This window comes from Vipera berus, assembly GCF_964194415.1.
Source record: "Vipera berus genome assembly, chromosome: W".
In the NCBI taxonomy this organism is placed as follows: Eukaryota; Metazoa; Chordata; class Lepidosauria; order Squamata; family Viperidae; genus Vipera; species Vipera berus.
Genome location: NC_138210.1, coordinates 15206319 through 15217956, shown reverse-complemented (window position 1 = coordinate 15217956; position 11638 = coordinate 15206319).

The following is an 11638-nucleotide window of genomic DNA, read 5'->3' as shown; positions in this document are numbered from 1 at the left end:
TGGAGTGTTGTTTTGCTGGCTCAAGCTCTACAAAGGATGCCCCTAGTGGGAGGGGGAAGAAGTGGGACTCGCAGAAGAGGAGGGCAAGGAGCAGTAGGGTCCCCTGGGGAGAAGAATAGAATGATGGCTCCAAGATTCCAGGCACCCTCAGAACGTCCAATGCAATCTTTTGCCCTAAGGCAGGTCCAGTGTCGTATATGTAAGAAATCTGGCCACTGGGGCAGGGAATGTCCTTTACGTTCCCTTCCCAGCAGTCCTATAGGGCGTGTTACTCCACAACCACACTTTAAATACCAGGGGAATCAGGGGCTAGGGGGCTTGGTCTCCCTGCCCTTTCGAATGATTCTCCCTCTGCACCCCTGGTAAAGTTTAAAGTTGGAGGGAAAACAATACCTTTTTTGATTGATACAGGGGCATCATGTTCATGATATGCAGGTTCTGAGGTTTTTCTTGATAACAAATTGCTGGATCTGCACACATATAACCCCCACTGGTACACATGGATTGGTCATGGAGGCTACACCCTTAGGAGCCTTTATGTTCAGCATGAACAATGTAACCAGGGGCTGGACACTTCCTGTGTTTGGAGCAGGAAAGCTGTGGATTGCTAAACTGGGGGCACATATACAGCACCCTGAAGCAGCTTGCCTTAGCCATTTTAATTCTTCTTCCAGATATAAGTTAGGGATCTATGCACCTTGCACAGTCACATGGAAGGTCAGTACTAGCATGTGGGGTGATTGGTATAGATGTCATCAGACCTTTGGCCTTGACTATAAGAAGGACCCCTCTGCCCTTTGTAGTTTGTTTGCTGCGATGGGACTCATGGCTTACATGTCTGGTGTTCAAGCTTATATGCCTGAGGTTTTGGAAGGCACACCAGGCATTTATCTTGCTAACCACCCGGATTGGTGGTTCCTTTGTGGTCGGTTTGCCTATAAATCTTTGCCAGCTTACTGGTACATGTACCATAGGAATTATCTTTCCCTCTTTTCGTATTATCCAACATCATGATTGGAACTTCCACATCTGCAATCAGCGGGATGAGGACTACCTTGAGCATGAAGAACATATTGAACACCATCCTGTACCTCATGGTCTGGGAAATGCCATTGCACGAGCATTAATTCCAGTTATAGGAGTTGGTTTGAATTATAACTCTATTATAGAATTAGGTGACTGGAAAGAGGAAATGTTTAACCACACCATACAGGCATTTACACAACTCAATAAGGAACGGAGAAATACGGGAGGTAGTGGTACAGAATTCTCAAGCATTGGATATGGTACTGGCTGCAAAAGGTGGTGTGTGTGCTTTTGTCCACTCACATTGCTGCACTTTTATAACTGATTATCAAGTTAACATTAGTCATACCATCCATCTCATGGAAGAAGGAATTAGGAATTACCCTAAAGATCTGAAGGTTTCTACTGATACTGTGTGTGTGTGTGTGTGTGTCTTCAATGGTATATTCTCATTTCTTACCAGTTGGCTCCCAGGATGGGGATGGTTTAGGGAATTATTCCTTGGTCTTCTCTTTGTAGTATTCCTTGTTCTTGTTTCCTGTTGTGTCATTCACTGCTTGCCCCTCATCACCTCTGCTTGTCCTAAACAATGTGGACAATGTACTGCAGAAGCTTATCCTCTGTCTCTTCAGTTGGGCGGTCATGCTCCAGCGCGCTGCTCGCAGCATGAAAGGGGGGAGTTTGATGACCAGGACTTAGGGGACAGTATCAATAATGAATATATGCAGATGGCCCCTCTCTCTCTGGTCACTTTCAGGCCTATGAATGCTGGGTCATGAAAGGACAGCAAAGGAAACACCCAATATTCTAACCCACCCGGGGACAGCTGGTATCTTGGGGAAACACCCAGAGTGAACAGATGGTGTCCTGGGGAAACACCCAAAAGGGAACATGCTAGCTACTTCTGCTTTCTTATTTTTAGTGTGCCAGCCCTAAAGGGCAAAGTCTTAATCTTATGTGTGTCAGCTTTGCTGGGTGAATTGCTTATGTAATCAAAGTAGGTATAAAAATAAGGCATTTCTGCTATTTGGGGCTTTTTGTCTCTTTTGAGAGAAGCCCGTCTTTGTTCAGCTGAATAAACACGTACGTTTGAAGGCAACTTCTGGTTTTCTGTATTTTGTTATCAAGCAAAACCTCAGAACCTGCATATCAGTGGGTTTTTATACCTCCTGGGGTCTTGAGGTTGTTTCCTGTTCCTGTTTGAGGCTTTGTATTTCCTGAGTCTGAGTGTGCCCTTTTGGTATTGGTGGTTTAATCCTACCTATTATGTCCCCAAAGGTCATGTCTTTTAGAGTTTGGGTGAGATATGTAGATTTTAGAGGTCTTTGTCTTTCTAATCTCATAGCTTCCTGGCTTCAACCTTCCTGAATGGATTATTGCATCTGCATTTCTAAAAGCTGGTTTCTGCTGAGTTTTCTGGCTGGGGGGAGGGAGAAGTTTCTACCTTTTTTAAGTTCTTCCCATTACTCCTTTGGAGAAATATATTCTGCCTTTTTAATATTTCCCAAAATATTTCTTTCTCTGGATTCTTCCCACACTATACTTCACTTTGACTTGCCATGATGCTCTACTTACTCCTGTTTTGGAATGGAAAATTCAGAGGACTCCCTTATAGCAATTGATTATTCCTATGCTGGACAAATGCAGTGGAATCCTAACATCACAATACTGCCCCTTTTACAGAAATATTAGAAGCAGGGATATTGCAATTCTATCACTGAAGCTTCCAAGACATACTGTATAGCTGCTTTCATGATCAGAAGTCAAATTTTGACCCAGTGAAAGAAATATTCTGCTCCTGGATGAGAATTTTAGTTTCCTCCTTTTATCTAGTTCTTAAAATAATGTTTTTATCTGGAAGATACATTTTTCCGCTTTCTTCATGTCTCTTTTGATTATTATTTTTTGGCCTATGACTGCAAGTTGAAAAAACAGACTAAATTGAAGTGTCAGCATAATATTGTATGTGTCCAAAATATAAATAAGCTAAGAACAATTGGTCAAATAGAAGCAAATGGTAGTAAATACAATGAATATTTTCCCACAGAAAAGCTTGCCAACAACAACTTACTGTTTGCATTTGCAGACATTGTGGTTTTATTTTCGTAGTTTAGAGTTTCAGAACAAGAACTAGAATAATGGGAAGCTGAAATGTGGTTCACACATTATCTTCTAATGGATTTCTAGAAACAAATCTTATAATTACATTAAAAATACCCTTATACAGTGGCCTGTTTTGAACCTGAACCTGAAATAGCCCTTATTTTCATGATGCTAATTCATGAGGTCATGACCTACAGCCTGTGAATGGTGGTATAAGGGTCACAGCATGAGGTCAAGAAAGCATCTGTGGAACTACAATAAATATGTGAGATGGCCTCACGAGATCGATGGTTCGTTAAGGTGCTTCCAGGTAAAAAGCAGCACGCAGGGATGCAATCAGTCAAAGCTTTATTTAACGATAAAGTAAATAGAAAGAGTTCCCGGGCATGGAGGCATCCATGCCTGGATTGAGCTCATGGATCAGCAAGCAAGCAAGCAGAAGAGAGAACAAAGAGAGCAGAGAGAGGAGCAGCCCCTGAGCAGAGGTATTTATGGGGGTCCTCAGTCCCTCCCTTACCAATTAACTCTCACCAATGGGGCTGTAGGGGCCGGGGACCCCTGACCCACCAGTGGGAGCAAAGATGCCTCTTTGCTCCCATCTGATGACCTTTTGGGGGAACTGCCATGGCTGGCACAAAAACATCTAACAATTCCCCTTCTTGCCAGCCAATGACAGGGACCAGTGAATGTATGTGAGGGGGCGAGCAGGTGTCATAGACATGCATATACACGTTCAGAAGACCAAACACAAACGCTTACACAGAAGGTAGTGCCGGTCAATGGGAACAGGTTTGGTGAACAGGTCAGCTATCTGGTCAGTTGTATTACAATGCTCAACATGTATAAACCCCATTTTGGCAAGCTGCCTGACATTTTTATAGCGTATGTCTATGTGGCGGGACCTAGAGCCCACTGCATATGCCCCCGAGATTGCAATTGCAGCCGTATTATCCTCTTGAATTTGGATGGGCAGAGGAGGAGGTGCCCAGATGCTCGTTATCAGAGCATCGAACCAAATCAAATCATTGGCCGTGTCTGACAGGCTGGCATATTCCGCCTCGGCCGTGGAGCAAGAAACAAATTTTTGCTGCCTAACATGCCAATGGATAGGACAGCCATTTAGCAATATGAGGAAACCAGAGGTGCTCCGTCTACTCTTGGTGTCGCCAGCCCAGTCTGCGTCCGAGTAAGCGGAGAGCTGGGCTGTCTTCCCCTTCTCTGGTTCCAGCACAAGGAGAGCATCGGTCGTTCCCCTGAGGTACCTAAGTACCCTCTTAACAGCAGTCCAGTGGAAATCCTTTGGGTGTTCCACATGACTGGACAGTAGATTCACAGCTAAAGCTATGTCAGGCCTGCTCCAATTGCTGATATATAGCAAGGAGCCGATCACAGATCTGTAAAGTGTATTATCTGTGAACTCAGGACCGTCCTTGTGAGTGTGATTGTAATAGTCACTTTGTATCGGGCTACGCGTTGGGTTAGATTCTGCCATTTTGCATTTGGCCAATAACTCCTCTATCTTTTCTTTCTGAGATAGGGCGAACCCCCCCTTAGTGGCCAAGATGTGCACACCCAAGTACTTGTCAACCCGCCCCAAAGACTTCAGGGTAAACTTTTCCCCAAGGGCCTTGGCAAATTCATCACACCCTTCCTTGTCAGATCATTTGTGTGGATCTGGGTCCAATTGGAGTCCTCTTCGAAGGAGGCAGATTGGGAAGTCACAATCCTGCCCCCTTCTCCCAGGAAACAGTAGGCCTTGGAGCCAGGAGCATAGCCCAAGAACCTCAGTCTCTGGGACACAGATCTCCCCTTCTTCCGCAGCTGCTTGGGGATGTGCACCCAAGCATAGGAGCCAAACACACGCAAGTGTCCCAGACTTGGTTTCCTACTGTGGACCAGGAAATATGGGGTCTGGTCCACAACACTGCTCCAGGTGCGGTTTAAGGTGTAATTGGCGTAGTGCCTCCTGCGTCGGGCGTCCTTGAACAGGGCCAGCTGTGGGTCATCATCCTCCGCACTATCGGGCTCACGCAGCTGAGAAGAGGTCCCCGGCTGAGGGCTCTGCAAAGCCTCCAAACCATCATCAGCCGGTTCGTCTCCCTCCTCCCCCTCATCTGAGTCATCCGATACATCGGAGCCGGCTGTCGGACCCACAGGCTGGCCTTGAGTCACAACACTTGCTTCTTTGCCCACATATAGGTTTCTCAAGAGACAAATAAGATGGTCTGGTACGCCCATCTCTTTAAGAACTTGCCACAGTTTGTTATGATCCACACAATCAAAGGCTTTAGCATAGTCAATGAAGCAGAAGTAGATGTTTTTCTGGAACTCCCTAGCTTTCTCCATGATCCAATGTATGTTGGCAATTTGATTTGGTTTTGGTTGCTACCTGTTGTACAATGTTGCGAACCTCTGTCCATAGTTCTTCAGGCACTCTGTCTATCAGATCTAATTCCTTAAATCTATTTGTCACCTCTACTGTATATTCAACAGGGATATGATTTAATTCATACCTGAGTGACCTAGTGCTTTTTCCTACTTTCTTCAGTTTAAGCCTAAACTTTCCAATGAGAAGCTCATGGTCTGAACCACAGTCAGCTCCTGGTCTTGTTTTTACTGACTGTATAGAGCTCCTCCATCTTTGACTGCAGAGCATATAGTCTGTGAGATGGCCTCACGAGACCGATGGTTCATTAAGGTGCTTCCAAGTAAAAAGGCAGCACGCAGGGATGCAATCAGATAAAGCTTTATTTAACGATAGAGTAAAGAGAAAGAGTTCCCTGGCATGGAGGCATCCATGCCTGGATTGAGCTCATAGCTCAGCTAAAGCTATGTCAGGCCTGCTCCAATTGCTGATCTATAGCAAGGAGCCAATCACAGATCTGTAAAGCTTATTATCTGTGAACTCATGACCGTCCTTGTGAGTGTGATTGTAATAGTCACTTTGTATCGGGCTACGCGTTGGGTTAGATTCTGCCATTTTGCATTTGGCCAATAACTCCTCAATCTTTTCTTTCTGAGATAGGGCGAACCCCTCCTTAGTGGCCAAGATGTGCACACCCAAGTACCTGTCAACCCGCCCCAAAGACTTCAGGGTAAACGTTTCCCCCAGGGCCTTGGCAAATTTATCACACCCTTCCTTGTCAGGCCCTATATATAGGAGGTCGTCCACATAAACTAACACCTGTTCTGTGGTACCCTTGGAGTTGCGTGTGAAAACACATTCATCTGCATGGGATGCACTGAAACCAACTCGCTCTAAACTTTTTCTAAGGCAGTCGTACCATAGTTTCCCCGACTGCTTGAGGCCATATAACCCTTTTCAGAGCAGCCATGTGTTTCCCCCTTCCTGCTGGTAGCCAGGAGGGGCCCTCACGTAGATCTGCCGGTCCACGTTGGCGTGGAGGTAACCCATCTGGATGTCGAATTGGAAGACTTCCTCCCCCAGAGCGGCTGCAGTTACGAGGGCGGCCTTGACGCTCTCTGCCCAGACGGTTGGAGAGTAGGTCTCTATGTAGTCCTCCATGTAGCGCTGGGCAAACCCCTGAGCTACCAAACGGGCCTTATACAGGTAGAGGCCATTGGCAAGTGGTTTGGCCTTGTAAACCCACCTTGTGCCAATGACTTTCCTCTCCTTTGGTGGTTGCTGGGTGGTGAAGACCTTGAGCTTTTTCAGGCTCGCCATCTCCGGCTCCATCGCGAGCTGCCATTTCTCCTGTTCTTCGATGGGCAGCTCCTGGATGTCAGAAAAGGATTTTGGGGTGACCACAACACTGTTGACGGATGCGATGTGCCCAATGTCGATTCTCTTTGGCGGGATCCCTTTGTTGGACCGCTATGATCTCCTGATCTTCTGCCACTCACTGCCCTTTTCTTCTGCGGGTTCCACGTCCGTCGGCATTTCATAATTGGGACGTGTAGACCCTCGGTCCCAGGTGCTGGGTATCGCGGGTCTTTGAGGTGTCGCTGGGGGTGAAGACGGCGTGTCTTCCCCCTTGGGACTGGACGGCTCATCCTCCCCATCTGAACCAGGTAGGATGACATCTTCGTCTTTTTCCTCACTTTCGTCGGTGGCAGGGTATGTGGTCGTCTCAGGTGATGTCGTGGTCGGTGTGTCCTTGCTGGGTCGGTTGACATATGGGCTCAAATCATTTGAGTGAATCTGGGTCCAATTGGAGTCCTCTTTGAAGGAGGCAGATTGGGAAGTCACAGTCCTGCCCCCCTCTCCCAGGAAACGGTAGGCCTTGGAGCCAGGAGCATAGCCCAAGAACCTCAGTCTCTGGGAGATAGATCTCCCCTTCTTCTGCAGCTGCTTGGGGATGTGCACCCAAGTGTAGGAGCCAAACACACGCAGGTGTCCTAGACTTGGTTTCCTACCGTGGACCAGGAAATATGGGGTCTGGTACACAACACTGCTCCAGGTGCGGTTTAAGGTGTAATTGGCGTAGTGCACCGCCTCTGCCCAGTATGATTCTGCGACCCCAGCGTCCGCAATCAGACTACTCATCATAGTTTGCAGGATTCCATTTCTTTTCTCTGCCATGCCGTTCTGAGCAGGAGTGAAGGGCGCTGTAAGAAAATTTCGGATGCCCTTACGCCTTACCCAGTCCTGGAATTTTCGGGACATGAACTCAGCCCCGCAGTCGCTCTGCAGTTGTGCGATCTTGGTCTTATACTGGGTCTCTACAAAGTTGTACAGTGATTTTATGGCGTCAAAGGCTTCGGATTTTTCTGTGAGGGTATACACGTGGCTGTACCGTGAAAAATCGTCAACGGCAGTGAGAAAATACTGTCTTTTCCCTAGGGATGGTGTGAATGGCCCAACCAAATCAACATGTACTAGTTGGTACGGGTATTGGGTCTTGCGCAGTGACACCTTAGGGATGGGGGCAGCCTTCCTCTTTGTCCTCTTACAGATGGCACAGTCCAGGAACACCTTACAATCCTTGAGCTGGACTCCCTCAGCAAACTCTCCCATCTTTTTAACCACAGGGAAGCTCGCATGACCTAATCTTCGGTGTAAGAGATGGGAACACTTATAGTGGAGCGGCTTCCCCACTAACACCCTCTTGGCTCTGGTTGCCTTGAGCGGTGCTTTAGGTGCCTGCTGAGATTCGGGTTTCTTGTCCACACTGCCCTCAGAAAGCCAAGGGGCTGGCTGAGGTGGCTTGGGTGCAACCGCTTCGGCCTTGCGCTCCTTAGACAGCCTTAGGGCCGACTGTGAGGCCTTTCTCTCTTTCCGTGCGCAGGCCCCTTCTGAGGTGGCACCCGGTGGACTGTCCTCTGTGGCTGGGCCCTCAGGGGAGAAGTATGGCAAACCATTAATGATGGCAATACTTCCAATGACCCTCTGGTTCCGGGTGATATGACCTCCCCCTTTGCGAAATAAAACTTCCACCCTGTCATCGTCACATAATTTGATAATGCTTAACAGATTGTTGGCAATGGAGGGAGCATGTAATACCCCTTCAACATTTCCTAGTCCGGGTACAGAGACAGTGCCCTCCCCAACAACCAAAGCCTTATCACCATTGTCCACCTTGACAGATGAGTTTTCTTTAACCTTTTAAACCCTTGTTTCATATTGGTAATGTGAGATGAAGCTCCAGAGTCCAGTAACCATAAGTCAGTGGGGCTATCAGCCTTTGTGGTGGGGGTGAGAGCACATGTATGCACAAAATTGCCCTTGGCACTACCTTTGCCCCCGCCACGCCCCCTTCCTTGCTCCTTGCCCCTTCCTCGATTGGGACCGCGCTTGGGGCCTTGTTGGTGATGGGGGCAGTCCTTCTTCAGATGCCCCTCAGAGCCACAGATGAAACACTTAAGTAGAGCATTAACCTGCTCTGAGTTGTGGTGCCTCCTGCTGGCTCACTGGGTGGTGGCTCTGGCATATTCTCCTGCATCTCTGCGCCTCCTGTTCTCTTCAATGAGCCTCCCTGTGAGGTAGGATAGAGTCATGGCTTCCTTCGTTGTCCCCTCCAGTGAAACAATGAAACTGCTCCAATTTTTGTCCAGGGAAGCCAGAATGACAGCGACCATGTTCGCCTCAGGTACAAGGTAGTCTCTGAACATCAGTTCTGCCCTGAGCGCCGTCAATTTTCCCAGGTGCTTTGTCATGTTAGCCCCAAACCTCAGTCTGGTGGTGTAAAACTCAGTTGTGAGTCTGGTGATCGAACCAATGGTGTCACTGTTGAATAAATTGTATAATAACCCCCAAACATCGCCAGCTGTGAGCCCATCTGGAATGCTGGGGTACAAGTTGCCATCCAGTGAGCTCAGTAGAGTGGTATATGCTTGTCTATGATACCACTCTTCTTGGGGTCCCCAGGGAAGAGGTGGGGGATCCAGAACCATCTCTAGAGTCCCTTCCTTTAATAGACATATCTGCACATCTTTACTCCAACTGCTGTAATTCTCCCCCCCAAGTTGCAGTTTTGCAAAATTATTTGGGAGGGCAGAAGCATCTGCTCCCATCTGATGACCTTTTTGGGGAACTGCCATGGCTGGCACAAAAACATCTAACATAGTCAATCTGATTTCTGTGTTGACCGTCTGGTGATGTCCTTGTGTAGAGCCGTCACTTTGGTTGTTGGAAAAGAGTGTTTGCTATGACCATCGTATTCTCTTGACAAAATTCTATCAGCCTGTACCCTGCTTCATTTTGTACTCCAAGGCCAAACTTGCCTGTTATTCTGGTTATTTTTTGGCTTCCTACTTTAGCATTCCAACGCCCCATGATGATGAGGACATCATTTTTGGGTGTTAGTTCTATAAGGTGCTGTAGGGCTTCATAGAACTGGTCAATTTCATCCTCTTCAACACTGGTGGTTGGGGCATAGACGTGGACTACTGTGATATTGAATGGTTTGCCTTGGATTCGAACTGAGATCATTCTGTCATTTTGAGGATTGTATCCCAGTATTGCTTTTCCTACTCTTTTATTGACTATGAAGGCTACTCCATTTCTTCTGAGGGATTCTTGCCCGCAGTAGTATACCTGATGGTCATCTGAATTAAATTCACCCATTCCTGTCCATTTTAGTTCGCTGATACGTAAGATGTCGATGTTCAGTCTTGTCATCTCTTTTTTGACCACGTCTAGCTTTCCTTGATTCATGGATCTTACATTCCAGGTTCCTATGGAGAAAAAATCTTTACAGCATCGGACTTTCCTTTCACCACCAGACACATCCACAGCTTAGCGTCCTTTCAGCTTTGGCCCAGTTGCTTCATTCTTTCTGGCGCTACTAGTACTAGCCCTCTGCTCTTCCCCAGTAGCATATTGGATGTCTTCTGACCTGAGGGGCTCATCTTCCAGCGTCATATCGTTTTGCCTTTTGGTACTGTCCATAGGGTTTTCATGGCAAAGATACTGGAGTGGTTTGCCATTTCCTTCTCCAGTGGATCACGTTTTGTCAGAACTCTCTGCTATGACCTTTCCGTCTTGGGTGGCCCTGCACGGCATAGCTCATAGCTTCATTGAATTACGCAAGCCCCTTCGCCACAACAAGGCAGTAATCCATGAAGGGGTAGAATATTACATGCAATCAATAAAACAAGAAGTGTACATAGAACAATATCGGACTTCTGAAAAGTATAAGCAAGTACTCAAGACTTGGTTTGGACCCCTTTTGCAGCAATTACTGCCTCAATGCGGCGTGGCATGGAAGCTATCAGCCTGTGGCACTGCTGAGGTGTTATGGAAGACCAGGATGCTTCAATAGCGGCCTTCAGCTCTTATGCATTGTTCGGTCTCATGTCTCTCGGCAATGCCCCATAGATTCTCTATGGTGTTCAGGTCAGGCGAGTTTACTGGCCAATCAAGCACAGTAATCCCACGGTCATTGAACCAGGTTTTGGTGCTTTTGGAGTGTGGGCAGGTGCCAAGTCCTGCTGGAAAATGAAGTCAGCATCCCCATAAAGCTCGTCTGCGGAAGGAAGCATGAAGTGCTCCAAAATCTCCTGGTAGACGGCTGCGTTGACCCTGGACTTAATGAAGCACAGTGGACCAACACCAGCAGATGACATGGCTCCCCAAATCAACACAGACTGTGGAAACTTCACACTGGACTCCAAGCATCTTGCAGTGTGTGCCTCTCCATTCTTCCTCCAGACTCTGGGTCCTTGGTTTCCAAATGAGATGCAAAAGTTGCTCTCATCAGAAAAGAGGACTTTGGACCACTGAGCAACAGACCAGGTCTGTTTTTCTTTAGCCCAGGTAAGACACTTCTGATGTTGTTTGTTGTTCAGGAGCGGCTTGACAAGAGGAATACGACATTTGAAGCCCATGTCCAGGATCTGTCTGTGTGTGGTGGGTCTTGATGCACTGACTCCAGCCTCAGTCCACTCCTTGTGAATGTCCCCAACACTTTTGAATGGCCTTTTCCTGACAATCCTCTCCAGGCTGCGGTCATCCCTGCTGCTTGTGCACCTTTTTCTTCCACACTTTTCCCTTCCACATAACTTTCTATTAATGTGCTTTGATACAGCACTTTGGGAACATCCAACT